The sequence below is a fragment of the Dermacentor albipictus genome, chromosome 1 (assembly GCF_038994185.2).
Source record: "Dermacentor albipictus isolate Rhodes 1998 colony chromosome 1, USDA_Dalb.pri_finalv2, whole genome shotgun sequence".
Lineage (NCBI taxonomy): Eukaryota > Metazoa > Arthropoda > Arachnida > Ixodida > Ixodidae > Dermacentor > Dermacentor albipictus.
Window position 1 is genome coordinate 511,719,005 of NC_091821.1, and position 17,584 is coordinate 511,736,588.

A 17,584-nucleotide genomic window follows, 5' to 3' on the forward strand; every position below is an offset into this window, starting at 1 on the left:
AGCCGGGAACAGACTATAATGATGACTTCTGACAAGAGAGAACAAGCCTCAACCGCAAAACGACGATCTAATGAGCATTTCCAAGATTCGGCATCTATGCTAACCGTGAAACTGATTCCAGAGAATTGTATGTTATGCGGAGACAAAGATCACTCGATGGATGTCTGCTCAGCGGAACTAACAATAGACGAGAAAAAAGAGAAACTACGCAAATTAGGACGTTGTTTCCGCTGCACTAGACAATTTCACAAAGCGAAGGAATGCCGAAACTGGAAGAGATTAAGCTGTGCGAAATGCAAGGGGCGCCATATCACCACGATGTGCGACCCAAAATGGAAGCAGAAGAATATGGAAACGCAGCCAACTGTTTCCAGCTCGTCAACAGATTCGCCAAAGTGCACAGTTCTTCTGCAGACCGCCCAAGTTTGGGTTCTGGGAATGGAAGCAAATGCTTTGTAAGAATGTTGGTTGATGGTGGCAGTCAACGCAGCTTTATTACGGAAGAATTATCTAGGAAGCTGAAAGCCACTGTGTTAGCCAAAGAGCAGCTCACCATCTCGGGATTTGGAAACGTTCCAGCACCGCGGAAACATTATCGGAGAGTGCGAGTCACGCTGCATAGCCAGTACAACTCAAACTCACTTGAAGTAGAAGCTATAGAAATTCCCGAAATATGCAATGACTTGTCAGCATTAACAGAGACAAATGTACTTGCAAAGTTGAAAAGCACGAACTTACGTTTGGCTGACGTCAACGCAGTTCAAGTCCCGCCTGAGCCTGGAATAAGCGTCCTTATAGGTGCAGACTATTACTGGCAGCTCGTCAGCGGAAGAATTCATCGACTGGATGACTCCTTGACCGCCATCGAAACTATCATAGGACGGACAGTTCATGGAGATGCGAGAAGTCCCCCTAAGTTCTACAAGCGGGAAACTATAAGGAACTTCAATATATGCCTAACGGAAGCCAACGTTTCCCAGCAACTGAGGTCTTCCTGGGAAGTAGAACATCTGGGACTGACTAACGAAGAAAGACTTTCGAAAGATGACGAGCACGTCCTGAAGAACTTCGTGGAAACAACTGTTGGAAACAATGGTCGCAATCAAGTTGAAGTGCCATGGCGCAGCAATTGTTCCCAGCTTAAAAATAACCGGGATGTCGCATTAAAGAGGCTGGAGTCCTTGCAGAGAACACTACATCGAGAACCAGAGTTTCAGAAGGAATATGACACTGCCATTAGGAGCTACTATAACAAAGACTACGCTGAGAAGGTCCCAATGGACAGTACGAGTGAACATATCACGTACTCTATGCCACGCCGAGCAGTAGTGCGATGCGACAGAACTACGACTGAAGTACGGATGGTATCCGACGCCTCTTCTCATGCTCCGGAGTCACCTTCACTCAACGACATCTTGTGGACAGGACCGAATTTGAATCCCAACATTATCGACTTACGGCTGAAGTTTCGCAGCTTCAAGATTATAATTTCCGCCGATATCGAAAAAAGCGTTTCTTCAAATATCGCTGGCTGACCGAGACGCGATTCGTTACTTCTGGTTTGAAGAAGGATCTTCCAATATTAACGAACTGCGCATCACAAGGGTTCCTTTTGGTGCCTGCAGCAGTCCCTTTCTCCTTGCTGCAACTCTGCGATACCGCTTACAACTAGTAGAAGACAAATACCCTTCTACTGCCAAACTATTGAAAGATCTTCACAGACTGGAGGCCACCAATAGTGTGTCGGCTACTCAAGACAGTCATGGAATTCTTGGGCCGAAACTATCTGCTTCAAGAGTCCAGAAAACGAAGAAAACGATACAGAGGCAGAGACAACGAAAATAGAAAGCGATGTCATGAAATTAAGAAAAGAGGATATGGGACTTTCGGATTTTGTCTAGCGTGGGATGATATCTATTTAGTTGTGTGTGAAATATGTAACCAAGTCACAAAACCACAGGCTCTGCGAAAGCACTTGGAGCAGCGGAATGGGAGCATCGACAATTTTGGTAGGGGTGACCACACTGCTGACACGTGCGTGCTCCACCCGGCGGGTGTAGGGAAGTCGTCGGGGCACAGCTTCTTGTCATCGTCGTCCTCATCGTCGTATTCAACGTTATCGTCTTCCGCCCTGCGACACTCGAGTGGGCCTGCCGGGCGCCCGTCGTCAACAGCAAAGGCTCCATCTGGGTCCTCACTGTCAGGGAGGCACAGGAGTGGGGTGAAAAGGCTAAAACGCAACAACCACACGCTGGCCCCCGTTGTCCAGGTGGAGCGAATGCCACTTCCACGACAGTCTCAAGCCATGGCCACCCGCAACAGCTCGCCAGGCCTTGAAAAGGAATTACCTTCACCCCAGCAGCCACCACCTTTAACCCCTGGAAGGCTAGGAATGCTGTCTGGGCCGGGGCCAGGGCAGGCCAGTCACATAACACCCGACGCATGCACCAGCAGCACGTCAGCAATGGTGGCTGCGACGGCTTCCACTGCGGCACCTACGCCCATCAGGAAGACACATGCCAGTAATGGTTCCACCACGAGCATAGCAAAGTGCTCATGGTGCCAACGGCTTTGCCGATGGCAAATTTCGCTCATGCAAAGTGCGCACTTTTAGTGGCCACACGTTGCGGAGGCCGGCACAGATGCGGTACCACCTAGAATCTGCTGGACAAGCTCCGTCTTGAAAAGAAACAAGCATACGCAAATTGTTCGGCCGGGAGCTGTTGAATATTATGCTCCGAAAAAGAAGAGAAGACGAAGTGAGAAACGAGCGTGGAGCCGAGCGCGCGCCTGCATTTTTTTAGTTGTTTTTAGCAAGCGTCGAATGATGATGATGACAAAATGTATTTAATAAAGGATGGCGCGAAGGCCTATAATGGGGAATAGGAAGAGGAGGAGGGAGGCGTATTCAGAGCCGTCCTAGAAGCTGCGCGTCCTTGGCGAAAGCCAAGAGCGAGTCCAGAATGGCCCTGTCAGAATCCATCGATCCATTTACCGGTCTAATCCACTCCTCGTAGGACGACACTCGCACCGCCCTCAGGTGGTGGTCCCGCTGTTGAGCGTGTCACTGGCACTCCGAAAACAGATAGGCTGCGGATGGCCGCGTAGCCATGTCGCAGTCAGGGCACCTGTGTGGCGTCTGGAGCGCTTCTTGATCCGCGGAGGCTGTGGGATGGCCGGGTTCCTGCGATGGAAGGGAGTTGGGAGACGGAGATGGAGGGCGTCTTTCCCGGCGTGGCTGGTACTGTCGCCACCATTCCAGCACATCCGGTGTGAGGACGAAGCCGGAACGGAGCCTATGCAACAGCACCTGCCCCGACCTGGGAAGACCCGCTGGAAGTGGGTCTGGGTCTGAGGGCACACTCGCATGGAGTTCCCTTTTGCGTCGGTTGGCTGCTGCTCTCAGAGCTCTGTCGGGGTCATACGGGGCTCCATTTGTCGTGTTGCTTGTGCTGGTTGTGAGGGCTTCTGAAGGAACCCGGGAGACGACGCGGTTGGAAAGAAGGGCGCGCGCCGCCTCGTGGGCTCTCTCATTTCCCTCGATGCCCTGGTGACCAGGGATCCAATGAAGTGTTGCAGTGACCCCGTGGGCTTCCGCACGCCTGAAGGCCTGCTTGACGAGGAGTACTTCCGATGATGATGTGTGGCGCGACTTGCAGGCATGCAGCGCATACTGAGAGTCGGTGTATATATCGATGTGTTTTGCTTGCGTCGTGCTTGAAACTCTATCTAATGCCCAGACTATTGCGCGGAGTTCAAGTTCCGTTGGGTCGTCAGCATCAGCAGTTGTAAAGGTAGAATGTGTCTCACAAGAACCCACTACGTGGTAGGCGACTGCTCCCTCGTTGGTGCGTGGGTCGAAAGCTGCGTCAGTGTACACTTGTTCATGGCTTGGCGGTGCGTCTGCCAATGTCTGCACATGACACGCAGCGAATGCTGCCCGGTGGTGCGCATGTTGGGCACCCATGTTTCGGGGCGTTGGTGTAGTGTCGACGACAGCAATGTCATCCCACGGGGAGATATCGGATGGCAGTTGTGGCAAAGTTGATATATCCTTTCCCATGTAGGCCAGTATAGTCCTGCCTTGTCTGGTGTGCTTCAGGCGTTCCTCGTGTCCTGCCTTCGATGCTTCGATGGTTGCACGGAGGGTAGGCAACTTCGCATAGCGATGTAGCTCCTCGACAAGTGTGTGTTTCGGGAGCCCCGTGATAACACGGAGAGCTGATATGTGGAGTACCTCTAGCTGTGTCCAGTGCTGAGCAAGCAGGTCATAACAGCGCGCTCCGTATATCGCTCGGGATGTCAGCAAAGCACTAACAAGCTTTCGGCATACGTCGGTACCAGCACCGCCCCTGCGGAAACAGATTCGTTTTATGAGGTGCAGAGTTTTGTGCCATGTCCGACGAAGGTCTGCGAGCCACGCATCCGCTGTGCCTGTGCGGTCAATAGGTATCCCGAGAACGCGCACTGATTTTTCTGCTCGCTGCAGCGTTTTGCCTGCGAGAGTGAGCGTGAGGGCTGCTTCGTCCTGCGTTGAACCTCGGATCACCTCATAGGTTGTCTTCTCTGGAGATGGCCGGATGCCAGTTTGTGGCAGGTAGTCGTCAATAACGTCAAGTGCCGCCTGCAGGGTCTCCTGCTGCTCATCAATTGGTCGTGATGCAGTCCATAACGTGATGTCATCTGCGTAAATTGTGAAGCCCAGTTCGGAAATAGCCTCCAGTCGCTCAGTCAGGCCTATCATAGTCAAATTAAAGAGGAGGGGTGATAGTATGGAGCCTTGTGGGACTCCCACTATGTTTGGGTAACTTTCCCGACGTCTCCGTCGACCCGTATGGAAAAAGTGCGATCTTGAAGGAAGGAATGCACAAAGTTGAGGGGGCGGCCCGTGATTCCGTGCCTCTCAGCTGCCTCGATGATTGCCTCATGCGTCACAGCGTCAAAAGCTTTACGGAGGTCCACCGCCACCAGGACGCTCGGGTGTCGCTTTGCGCGACCGACTGTCTTTCGACGCAGTACACCTTCCCTCACAAGTAGGAGGCTGTCATGAGTGCCAAGGTTTTGTCTAAACCCTGTCTGGGCTGGATGAGAGCGACCCTCTGTTTCTAGAAAGTGAGATATGCGTGTCAAGGCCATTCGCTACGCCAGCTTACACGTAGTAAGTGTGAGAGATACAGGGCGCATGTTCGACAGTACATGTTTGGTTTCGGTATGGGTGTGACTATCGAATGCTTCCATCCTGCTGGGATTTCACCGTTGATCCACACTTCGTTAATCTCCTCGAGAAGTTGCTTTTTTGCGTATTCTTCCAGATTCCTCAGAGCCGCCCACGTCACGCCGTCATAGCCTGGCGCACTGCACGCGTTGATGGAAGAAAGTGTCTGTTCGAGCTCGAAGAGGGAGAATGGGGCCTGGATGCCCTCATCGGTCACTGGCGGCGTTTTCCGGTAAATGTCGATGGTCGGGGGCGTCGCCGGTTGGGGAAAAAACGTGTTCGCGGCATCATCTTGGAGTTGGCTGACTGACTGGCTAGTTTTGAGCAAGACGTTTGAAATAGCGCTGCGTGTTTTACGCTGACCTGTCATAGCCTTGAACGTGTGCCACACCTTGTGGAGGCCAGTTCTTTCGTTGAATGAGGAGCAGTGCTGGCTCCAACGTTCCCGATACAGGCGCTTGGCGTATCTTCTAGCGATGGCAGTGCGACGTCGAAGTCGCACACGGTCGCGATGTCGTCGGCCATTGGCTTCGTACGTCAACTGTGCTCGCTTGCGCGCATCCCAAAGGTTTATCATATGTATGTCCGGCGCCGGAGCATCAGCTCTCACCTCAGTCTCAGTAGTGGCCTTGCGCAGGGCGCGTGACGCCCGCTCCCGTACGGATGAAGTCTTGGGTTGCTCCGCAAATGCTCTTCTGTAGGCATCGCATCTGATCGTGCGCACAGCGCGCCCGGCCGCACGCTTTCGTCCCACGTTCAAAGTAATCCACAGTGGATAGTGGTCGCTGCCCCAGGCGTCCGGATCGCATCGCCAGTCTTTCAAGTAGGCTGGTGTGGATAACGTCAGGTCTGGGGTCGTGTTACGTTGTCCACTATGCAGGGCGGCGCGGGTGGGGTAGTCGGTGTCATTTGCGAGCACTAAGTCAGCTGACTCCGTGGCATCTGCGAGCGCCATTCCGCGGGGCGTGTGATAGTCAAAGCCCCACTGCGGATGCTTGGCCTTGAAATCGCCGCCTATCAGTAAGTCGTCGTTTGGGTAACGTCTCCGCAAAGCGTGAATCCACGTGAATGAACCGCGTGTACGCCCAATGGGCATTCGAACTCCTCTGGACGTCTACTGGACTACCACTTCTGGATATCTTGGTCATCCATAGGACGTCCGCAGATCGCCTAAGGGCGTACGGCGGACATCCACAGGACTAGCAGGCGCATACTAATTGGCAGTCCGAGGGGTGTCCCGTGGATGTCTAGAACGGATATACGGATGTTCCTCGGACGCAAGAATTTGTTTAGGTTTTTATTGCTAAACGTCCGTCAGACATCCGTACGACGAACTGTGGACCATTAAGGGATGTCTGCAGGATGTTCATTTTTATTTAAATGGGCTGAATAGCACAGTTAGCGTAAACATTGGCTTTGTGTAGAATCTGTGCTGCAAAGATGATGCAGTATACTGACATGCACCAATGAAAATACAACTTGCACCCATGGAACAAAGATTCCAAAGCAAGCTAAGTTTACATAAAATGGACAATCACTTTCACAGAAATTTTTATTTATTTCCATTACAAAAACTCGATTTAATACATGGAGAGCCGGTATAGTGATGCAAGTGTTACAAGTACTCAAACACAGAACTGGTCACGAGACAATTGATATACTGCAAACCTGTAACATTCAGAGAAAGAATATGTGACAGTCCTGCATTATAATAAAAGCCAACAACTTATTAGCACAAACTAAGACAAAGTCTGCAGGTGACAGCTTTTACAGCAGTACATTAAAATTTCCAGCCCCCAAGGGCTACAAGAGTGAGATGTGATCACATAATATAAGAGTGTTTACTAAGCACCACTATCGGTAGTATATCTTTAGAAACATCAAGGTGGGCAGGGCCAGGTGTAGCACTCGGGGTACTTCAAAAGCATGGTACACTTCTTTCACTATAGTACGATTATTCTTCACCTTGACATCAGAGAGCATGAGAAAAAAGCTCAGAATGCCACATGGTATACGAGACAGCAACAGAGCGCAGGCATTCACTGTTTCATTAGCGTGAATGAGTCTTGAGGTGAGGCTCCTATCCCCGAAAAAAAAGTTGGCGATCAGTACGCTATCGCGTTTCACTACATTCAGTAATGAGTATACAAGGAACATAAAGGTACTAGCAATCCTCACACCTAAAATATCACACAGCTGAGACATAAATTATCTGGACTGCGCCTTTTTTTTTTCATATTCTAGCAATACCTTGGAAACGGCAAATGATCCCTCCTTGGTTTACACATGCATACGAACAAAACTATGCAAACAGTAGCTGAAATGTTACAAACTTGCAATGCACTACAAATAAAATACTGTTTCTTCTCGAAAAAGTAAGTCACAGTAAAACAAAATGCAAATAAGAACTGAAACAGTGATTCTCGCTATGTACTAGATAAAAACTCTGGGCTAACAGCAAGAAAACAAATACAACGCTACGCATAAAAGTAAAACGACTAGAAGAGAGCAGACTTTTTGCCGCCAGCAAAGACCAGCATAAATGATAAATACTTCACAGTGAAATAACTATCAAGGAAATTATTGTTTGTAACAAATAAACATAAATCTGGAAGTGACACAGAATGGTTAAATGTGAAATATGTGTAGCATTGACTTGCTACATGCTAGTAGCCCTGCCACCTCTTCCTGAGGAAAAGAAGTAAATAGCAATGAACGGAACGGTTGATATATACTGAAACTGGAGTCCTCATGCAGTACTGCTCAATATAGTGCAGCCTTTCCGACTCACGGCCACATCGTAACACAAAAGAGGCATAATAAAATGTAATCAAACTGTTTCGTAGCCTCACCTTGCAACACACTAGAACTTAGCCATCACTTGAATTGAGATAGTAGTAAGCTTACACTTTAGCATGGTTCCTACAATACCACGTAACATGACAATGGACAACAGGAAGTACACACAAGTGGTACTGTGCATTTATGCATGTTGTGCTGTATGCAAAAGTGTGAACATTTACCAGCTAGTTCAGCTTTCTTTAGTGGTAACACAAACTGCAACGGAAGTAGCCGCATGAGACTGACAAAAATACTGCAATGGAATCGATTACAAAATAATAGAAATATAGTGAGAGGACTACAAGAAAGGAGACATGTCAGCAGCAAATCTATTAAGATCGATACACACAAAAAAGGCCGTTCAGAAGCATGCAGCCATGACTTGCGAGAAAGAAAGACTGCAGTGGACTGGCTGCCCTTCACTCATTGAAGTACTCAGTGAAGACAAAATGCCCACTGATGCCTTGATGCCTTCTATTTCACACCCTTTTGTCACTCAGAATCTGAAAAGTGACATAAATATCAGCATTGTAAATCAGTCATTCAATGGAGAAGAAAACTGTGAAAACAATGAATTTAAGCACAAAATTGTGCACAAATAATGTTACAATATCAAATGATCAACTGCAGTCTATGAAGGCACTACTCCAGCCAATACACCAGAAAAGGAATTTTAAAGTCACAAGTATTCTAGCCCGTAGCAGTGGTTCAGTGGTATTGGCGCTCGGCTGCTCGGTCGAAGAACACTCCTGCCCGGTGCACGCAGAATGGAGAAGTTGAAGGGATTTTTTCGTCTCCCGTGCCGCTTTCTCTTCAGCAAATCTCTTGCGAGCTTTCTGCATACTTTACGCGCACTACACCGTATTAATAGTGAGTAGCAGCTCCCAGCAACATATCTGACCGCAAGCAATCGCGTACAGCAGCACCTCCTTGCATATATGCGACTAAAAGAAAGGCGCTCACGCGAACTACTGCGCATATGTGGCCTGTAGACCACACCGACAACACATGGTACAGTATAAAGTCCAGGCACGCTTCATCTTACCTTTACTGCGGGGCCAACCCGGCCAGGAGCTCAGGAGAAAGAAACAACAGTCTTGACCACCTTGCGCAGCCGTAGTGACAACTGAAAATGGCGCCTCCGCACTCACAATAAGCGCGCGAAACGCTCGCCTTCGCGCCTTTTTCGCAGGCCAAGTTTCATCCTAGAGGCCAGCGCTCGCATGGTGCTCGCTTCTCTCCCGGCGGAATGATTTCACCTCCCACAGGTGTACGTATTCGCCGCTTCCCGTCAAGGTCGCGCCCGCGCTTAGCTCGCGCTGCGCGCGAAACGTCTCTTGTTTCCGACGGCGCCTCTTCGAATGACTGGAAATTATTGTGTTGTTAACTGTCACAACATCAATGTAAACACGAAAGGGTTAATGCCACCAGTGAAATTCTGCCGATGCACACTTCCAAAAATATTGCCGGAAAGAACCCGCACGATAAAAAGAAATAGCCTCCCGCAAAAAAAAAAGAAAAAAAATGCAGGGTATGCGAAGCTTCAGAAAAGATTGTGCTGGTAGTATTGGGTATGCTTGCGGCGCGTTTTCTGCATCTTTAGAGAAGATCGAAATATTTATGAAGTTTCCAAATGTGTGGCTGCTGTTAATTATTATTATTTGAAAAGCGTCGTGAATGGACGTCAACTATACAATGGCGCAGTTGATCTCTGGTCACATCGATGCCTGGCGAGCGTGATGGCTCACAAAGGATATGCGTGATAACGCGTGAGCACTGTAAGCACAGAAATCATTCTGTGGCTCTGCAAGTAATAATAGTGAGGCGGTCACATGTGCATGCACGTACCTTTTACGATCACGCTGTTCGTTATAATTAGAACCAGTCCACTAACCTGCCTCCGTGGGTACCTGTATGCTCTCCACCAAAAGAAGGAAATCCCATGGGCGGGTAGAATTAGATCGAATGTGGTTTATTTTATGCCGCATGTTTGAAGACTCGTTGATATTTCGCCGACAAACGTTGATGCCTCTATTCAACAAAGTTAGCTGTGGCTATAGCTTGAATGAACTCGAGGTCGGTTCTACGTTGGTATTTGCAAGCGTAGAAATGCTCAGCAAGGGAGCAGTTCGTCACTCAAATCCGAACAAAGTCGTGCTCAGGATATTGGCGAAATGTCCAGCACGAATGACCTAAGGATGTCCGCAGGAGGATAAGAAGTGGATGTTAAAGTTAGTCCGATAATGATATCCACTGGATGTCCCCAGGACGACTGCTGTAGGACTTGGACGTCGGGATCTTATCCGGACGTCCGAGGGAGTTTCAATGCCCATTGGGCGGGAGCTAACTTCTGGGCGCATGTATACCGATACCAGCACTGCATTTCGCTTTGCAATCTTGCAACGGACAGCCACCACCTCCTGCACGGCAGTCGAGTACTGAGAAGTGTCAATCTGCGTTTGCGGAATGTCTGTGCGGACAAAGACAGCCGCTTGGCCCCGTGTTACAAATTCTTCGGCTGCACTGGCGATACCATTGTGCTGCGGGTTTCGGTGTCGTTTCCTGTTTCTATGCTTTATTGACGGTTGGTAATAACCATTGAACTGTCGTAGTGTCCGATCTGTGCCATTAGTTTCTTGAAGTAAAAGCGCAAGGGGGCGTCCGACGCAGTCAAACAAGAGGTTCAGTTCTGTCGCACAAGTGCCGAGCCCTCGGCAGTTCCACTGTAAAACGTGTGGAGTGGGACTGTCGAGGGCTGTACGCTAAGCCGGGTGGCTATTGACGCGAGGCGAAGAGCTGTTGGAACAAGCCATATTGTCGTTGGAAGTGCTTCTCCTGCGCTTGGAGGAGAGGGTGCAAAAGTTGTACCAGCAGAGCCAGGTCTGTCTGCTGTGTGGTAGTAGCTAGAGGTTGTTCCTTGGGCTTTAGTGAGCTCCCGCGGATTGCATGGCTGCTGCTGTCGCTTGGCACGAACACGTTCGAGCAGTGCTGCATGCCTTTTTTCGTTCTCTACTAGTTTCCGCCGCAGTTCGACGTTCTGTCGTGCGAGTTCCGCAATCTCAGCTTCTACACTGTCTTTCGATGTATCAGCCAGCTGCGATGGTGAAGGCAGCATAGGTGTGGTATAAGGTAAAGAGTTCGCCGGTTTGTCTCCACTTGGTTGAGTTCGCTTGAGCGCTGCTGCGTAGTTGAGGTTGCATCCGTTTCCTCCCGTTGTTGGTTGTGCGCAGTTCTTTGAAACAATCTCGTTCACTGCTTCCTCTATGGTACGTGGCTGCGTTGAGATGTTTTCACTTTCAAGTAGCTGCTGCGTCAATTTGACGTCATGGCACGGGACAGTTCTAGTGCGGCTTCTCGATCGGTGTGCGCCGTGCCTTCTACGACGAGAGCGGGGCCTTGAGCGGAGTTTCTTAGCAATTTTCGCGTCGGACTTCAGTTTAGCTGGACACTCCGGGTCAGTCGCCGTGTGACCTTCTTCTTCACAGTTGCGGCATCTGGGCGTCGTCTGTTTGCATTCATTGCCAGTAGTACTACCTTCGTGTGTCTTGCCGCATGTAGGACATACCGCTTCGTGCGGGCAGACATCCTCCTTGTGACCAAAGCGATGACAAGGATTACACACGATGCTTTTAGGTTCGTAAATTGAAACTCGGGTGATGCGGCCGTAATACACGACTCTGTTAGGGGGGTGGCGTCCTTCAAAAGTCAGTAGACATGCCCCACGCTTTCCCTTTGGGCGCGCGTCAAGGATACGTCGGTGCTCACAGGTCAAGGCTGCCCGGAGTTCAGCCTTTGTTTCATTGCAGTCAACGTTGTATATAACACCTCGACACATGTCTCGCCCGGGTGCCTGATACACTTGTACCAGTATCTGTCCGTGGTTCACGTCTAGGTGTGAAAGTTTGAGAAGCCCGTCTGCTTGCCTCTTGTCGTGAACGAGCAATCTTATGGTGTTAGATGCTGGTTGCAACGTGTACGTCAAAGGCTTGGTGTTGACGGCAGCGGGTGTGGCCATCACGAAGTTGCGGTGGAGGTCCTTGCCTGGTACAGTCGTGAGCCCCACGTTTACCCGTGGTTTCACGACTAGCACAAAGGCAGCTCGGCGGTGTTTCCTTCTCGGGCCGCGTTTGGTTGTGCTTACGGCGTTGCACTTTCCACACTCCGTCACCGTAATCTTCAAACGCGTCCTGGGAGAGGGCTCCGGCGTCTCGACTTGTCTCTAACTTCTCAGTTGAGTTTGCGTAAGAAAACAGTTCTTGAGACGCGTGCAATGCAGTCTCTGCTTGACGTGGCGTTGTCACATCAGACTGTAGGCTTGAGGATGTCGGTGGTGCTTGTGTTTGCATGTCGTCTTCGTCACTGGAAGGGGTGGACGCGTCTTTGTAGGTCGATGACGTGAAAGAGTCGTGCCGTGTTCGTTTCGATACCGCACTGGCCATCGTTGACAGACTAGCAGAGCGGTCTCTATCACGACGGTGGCGGCTGAGGCTGCGTTTATTCGGTTCCCCATTGTTCTTTCGTCTGTGGCGTTCGCGTCTATGTTGTTGGTCAGCGGTGGGTGGTGGTGGTAAACATTTATTGCTTGAGCCTTTTTGCAACATTACTTGTGAGGGGGCTCAGGAGCGCGTAGGGTGTCCGGGAGTTTGTGGCCCTCGGCGACCCTCAGAGCCCAGTCCACCAGCCGTATTTGGTCGGCTGGGTTGGAGCTAGACACCGCGGTCTCCCATCCCTCGACGTCGGTGAGTTGCCACTCAGAGGGTGGCTGGAGCTCAGGGCATAGGAACATAAGGTGATGGAAGTTAGCTCTAGGTTAAAACACGCTGGCGGGCTGCGCCGCAGAGCGTACATTCCTGTTGATATAGGCCTGGATGAACCAGGGCGAGAAAAGCTGGAGAAAGAAAAGTTTGTGCCTAAAGCTGGCGCCAGGTACTTTGTTGGAATTTTGTTAAGGATTTATCTGGGGGAGGGTATCTCAACCGCATTTCGCGGTAGTGGAGGGTTATCTCGTGATATTCGACCAATCGGTCTCTGGCGTTATACAGGTCATCGGACGGCGTGGCTCGGTTGACGGCTACTCGAGCGATAGAATGGGCCATCTCATTGCCTGGATGGCCTGCGTGCGCGGGCACCCAGATGAGCTTAGCATGCCCACAGCGTTCTTCATGCATCCCAGCCGAGCGTTCTGTGGTAGACGCTTCCGGAACGCCTTCGGGACGTGGCGTAGCCGCTTCCTGGCCCCAGTCTTGGGCAGGCGTCATCAAAGCTGATTGTCCCTGGCGTTGTTCGTGGTCGTCAGATGGAGGTAGCTTCGATGACCCGGGCTCGGTCATCAACGCAGTCGTGGCCATGCATTAGGCTGGCGCGTAAAAGCGGCCGTAAAACGGCCAGAAAGCAACGCACCTTTCCGAGGCTTGTCTCGACGTGTGGCCGAAGCGACACCGATGAAGAGGATGTGCGACAGAAGATGGTGAGAGGCGAACAGCGCGCGTAACTGTCGAAAAGAAACGGAGCGCCAGAAAAAGACGTGCGCTCGCATCCGAACCGGAAGTTGATCTCCAAGCGTCGAATAAAGAAGACGTTCTCTACTTCGGCTCCGCTTCCTGGTTTTCAACAAATATGTACCAGGCTCGCGCTCAATTAGGACACAGCTTTCTGGCCTTATTGTAAGTTGCAGTAGCAGACTATTTATTTATTTATTTATTTATTTATTTATTTAAAATACCTTACAGGCCCCATGGGGGCATTGTGTAAGGGGGGTTACAGAGTAAGCATCCTTCTAATGTGGTACACAAAAGATGAACATATCAGGGGGTACAATTCTTGAAGTGATATGCAGGGAAAAAGACGCAAAAAAGCAATAATATATACAAGGCAATACAAGTGAACACACGACGCAGCATAAAATAGCAATTCACAAGAGCGAGATAGCAATGCATCAAAAAAAATATCACAGGAAGTTCGAAGCAGCTTGCAAAGTGAACGAAAAAAGATAAAGTGATTTGTAAGTGCTATTTTGAAAAATGCTCGTGTAGGAGATGACGAAATTTTTCTTGATCTGATTCGGAAGCAATGTGCTCAGGTAGATTGTTCCACAAGCGAATGGCCGTAGGGAGTGCGGAAAAGTTAAAAGCATGTGTCGTACCGTACATGCGCGCAAAGCTTAAGTGGTTATTTAATCGACGAGACATGTTCGAGGTGGTCTGGATATGTAGTGTGGATTGTGTGGCATTATAAACATATTTGTGAAACAAGGATAACAGAGCGATATTACGGCGAAAAACTAAAGGCTGTATGGAATGATCGAGTTTCATTTGCGTTACGCTGGAGTGATGGCTATAATTACGTGAAATGAAACGGGCAGCTCGGTTCTGGACTGATTCAAGCATGTCGATTAAGTATGTAGGATGTGGGGACCAAATGGAGGATGCATACTCGAGCTGTGGACGAACAAATGTCTGATAGGCCAATTTGCGGATGTTGGAAGGTGAATTACCCAGATTACGACGTAGGTAACCTAGTGTCCTTGAAGCTTTTGCGCAAACGGTTGTAATATGGTCTGCCCAGGAGAGATTTTCGGTTAGCTGAACACCCAAATATTTATACGATACTGTATGTAACAATTCTTTATTATTGACGTTGTATTAAAAATGTGAGTTGTCACGCTTACGACTAAAAGAAATAACCTGACATTTTGATACATTTAAAGCCATTAACCAGGTGTTACACCAATTATGAATTAGGCTAAGGTCATTTTGAAGGGCTAGGTGGTCGTCAGTACTGTTAATTGATCTGTAAATAATGCAGTCGTCAGCGAAAATACGTAAGCGAGAAGAAACATTAAGTGGCAAATCATTTATGTAAATTAGAAAGAGTAAAGGGCCCAAAACGCTGCCCTGAGGCACACCAGAAGTAACGTAAGTAGGAGACGAAGCAATATTATTAACAACCGTGAACTGTTGACGATTCGAAAGAAAATTAAGTGAAGGAGTCGATTCGAAGTGCAGTTAATCTAGCAATAAGGCGACAATGAGCTACACGATCAAATGCTTTAGAAAAGTCAAGGGAAATGCAATCGGTCTGCTGGTTATTATTCATGTTAAGATGCAGGTCAGTCGTGAATTCGAGTAACTGTGTCTCACATGATAATCCTTTCCTGAAACCATGTTGATGGCGAAAAAAGAAATTATTGGACTCTAGGTGATTATAAATATGAGAAGCAATTATATGTTCGAGCATCTTGCAGCAAATGCAGGTCAATGAAATTGGACGGTAATTTTCCGGGGAGTGTTTATTCCCAGTTTTAAATATGGGTATGATTTTAGCCATTTTCCAGTCATTGGGCAGTTGTCCCGATGACAGAGACTGCTTGAATATATGGTACAGAATGTTACTGGATATAGAAATGGTATTTTTAATATCTTGGAACTAATATTGTCAATACCAGATGAAGTAGAAAACTTCAAATCATTAATAAGACATGCAATTCCCTCCACTGAGATTTCAATACTTTCCATGAATTGCCAGTCATAATCAGCAACATCAGGTACATTGGTATGATCCTCGCGGCTGAAAATCGATGAAAAAAACGTATTAAACGCAGAGGGGCACTCACTGTCAGGGAGGGGAGTATTTGTATCACTATGCAATGCTATCCGGTTAGAGTCACGGTCAGGTGATATAACTCGCCAAAACTTTTTCGGATTCGAATTTAAGAGAGAAGGTAAATCTGTGGAGAAATATTTATTTTTAGCTGCAGCTAAGGCAGAACAGTACGTTTTTAAGCAAAGGCTGTACCTTTCCCACGAAGGAGCATTATTGACGCGTTTAGCGGTATTGTACAGACGTTTCTTTTTATCCCTGAGCTTACGTAGGGCATTAGTAAACCAAGGATTTGTTTTGTCATTTGTTATCGAGATCAATGGGATATATTTGTTAATTAGAGCAGACATTTTATTTCTGAAACATACCCAGTTATCTTCCACCGAGCGATCATAAAAGGAAGGAAGTAGCGTGCGGTTGAAAAATACTTCAAGTTCATCGTTTATTTTAGAGTAGTTTGCTTTGTTATAATCACGTATTATTTTCTTTGAGATCCCTGAAAAGGGTAGTGGAACACTGATTGTTACCTGAAGTAGATCGTGATCGCTAAAGCCGTTTAGATGAACTACGGATTCAATCGTTTCGGGAGTGTTGGTGAGTATAAGGTCTAGAATGTTAGTACCACGGGTTGGTTTGTTAACGACCTGGAACAGGTTAAGATCTAAAGTTAAGTTAAGAAAATCCACAGATGTTCGACAAGATGATGATAGACTAAGCCAATTTATGAGCGGAAAGTTAAAATCACCGAATAAGTAAACAGAATGCGCAGGACAGAGCTGGAGGACCGTGGTTATGCTATTGCGTAGTTCTGTAACGAAAGAAGTGCTGTAGTCAGGTGGACAGTAACAGGCACCTACCAGTAGTTTGGTCGTATTTATTATTACTTCAACCCACACAATCTCAAGAGGCGAGTTCGAGTCGATAATAAGTGAAGATAATGATTTTTTAACACCAAGAAGAACGCCCCCGCCTCTCTTGCTAGTTCGATCTTTGCGATAAATATTATAAGAATGGTTATCAGGAAGAATTTCGTCGTCTGTAATGTCAGGATTTAGCCATGTTTCGGTAAGAACAAGAATATTAGATTCGTTATCGTCAAGCAGAGAGCAAACTAATTCGCGCTTGGGCATGATGCTTCGTATGTTTGCGTAAGATAGTGTCAACAAAGACCCATTTATAGGTAGCTTTGACTGTGGAAGAGCCCGTGGGAAAGTGCTTATGTCTAGCCATCTTTGTGACATGACAATGGTATCGGTGTTTTTGTCGTACGTGTAAGTCTGGTTACTTATAAGCAGCCGATCTACTGACAGTTTAAAAGGAACTTTTTGAGGTTTGGCAAAGTCAAGCAGCTTCCTTCTAGCTTGTCGCGTAGCTGGCGAGAAATCTTCACCGATTGAATACTTTAAGCCTTTTAATTTGTGTGCGGATGACAAGATGCGTTGCTTGTCTTCAAAAAAAGTTAGTTTAGCTATTATAGGCCTGTTCTTTCCTTCTTGATATTTCCCAAGCCTATGTACGCGTTCGAATTGTGAACTGATTGTTGCAGTTTGCAGTTTTTCAGAGCAGAATTTTATGACTTTCTTTTCAGGGGTAGCCCTGTCCTCTTTAGGGTCATCTTCTACCCCGAAAAACAGCAAATTACTTCGTCTGAGCCTGTTTTCTGCATCCTCACATCTTGAAGTTATTGTTTGCAGCTGATCTGAGACATCACGTAAAGTTCTGCTTCCCTTTTCCTTCACGCTCGAGTTTGCAGCGCTTTCTGAGGAAGTGGCCAACTCAAGCGCCGCAACCTTGGCTGTTAGAATGATGAGTTCATTATCGGTGGCAGCTTGTTTGTCCTTTGCGCTTTTTAATTCCGCCAAGAGCGCCTCTTGTGCGGCCTCTAGTTTCTTTATCGACTCAAGAGCAGAGGCAAACGCATCTGCCTCA

The 17,584-nt window shown here is 48.2% G+C and overlaps 1 long non-coding RNA gene and 1 pseudogene across 1 annotated transcript; both read right to left on the reverse strand.

The window, feature by feature from the left end:
- Window positions 1-956: 956 nt before the first annotated feature.
- Window positions 957-6,170, reverse strand: LOC135906022 (uncharacterized; annotated as a pseudogene).
- Window positions 6,171-6,753: 583 nt separating this feature from the next.
- Window positions 6,754-10,226, reverse strand: LOC135905999 (uncharacterized). The gene is made up of 2 exons (XR_010565583.2): window positions 9,102-10,226; window positions 6,754-8,559 (listed from the first exon to the last, which is right to left on the reverse strand). It is a non-coding gene; the product is annotated as an uncharacterized lncRNA (long non-coding RNA).
- Between the last annotated feature and the right edge of the window lie 7,358 nt (window positions 10,227-17,584).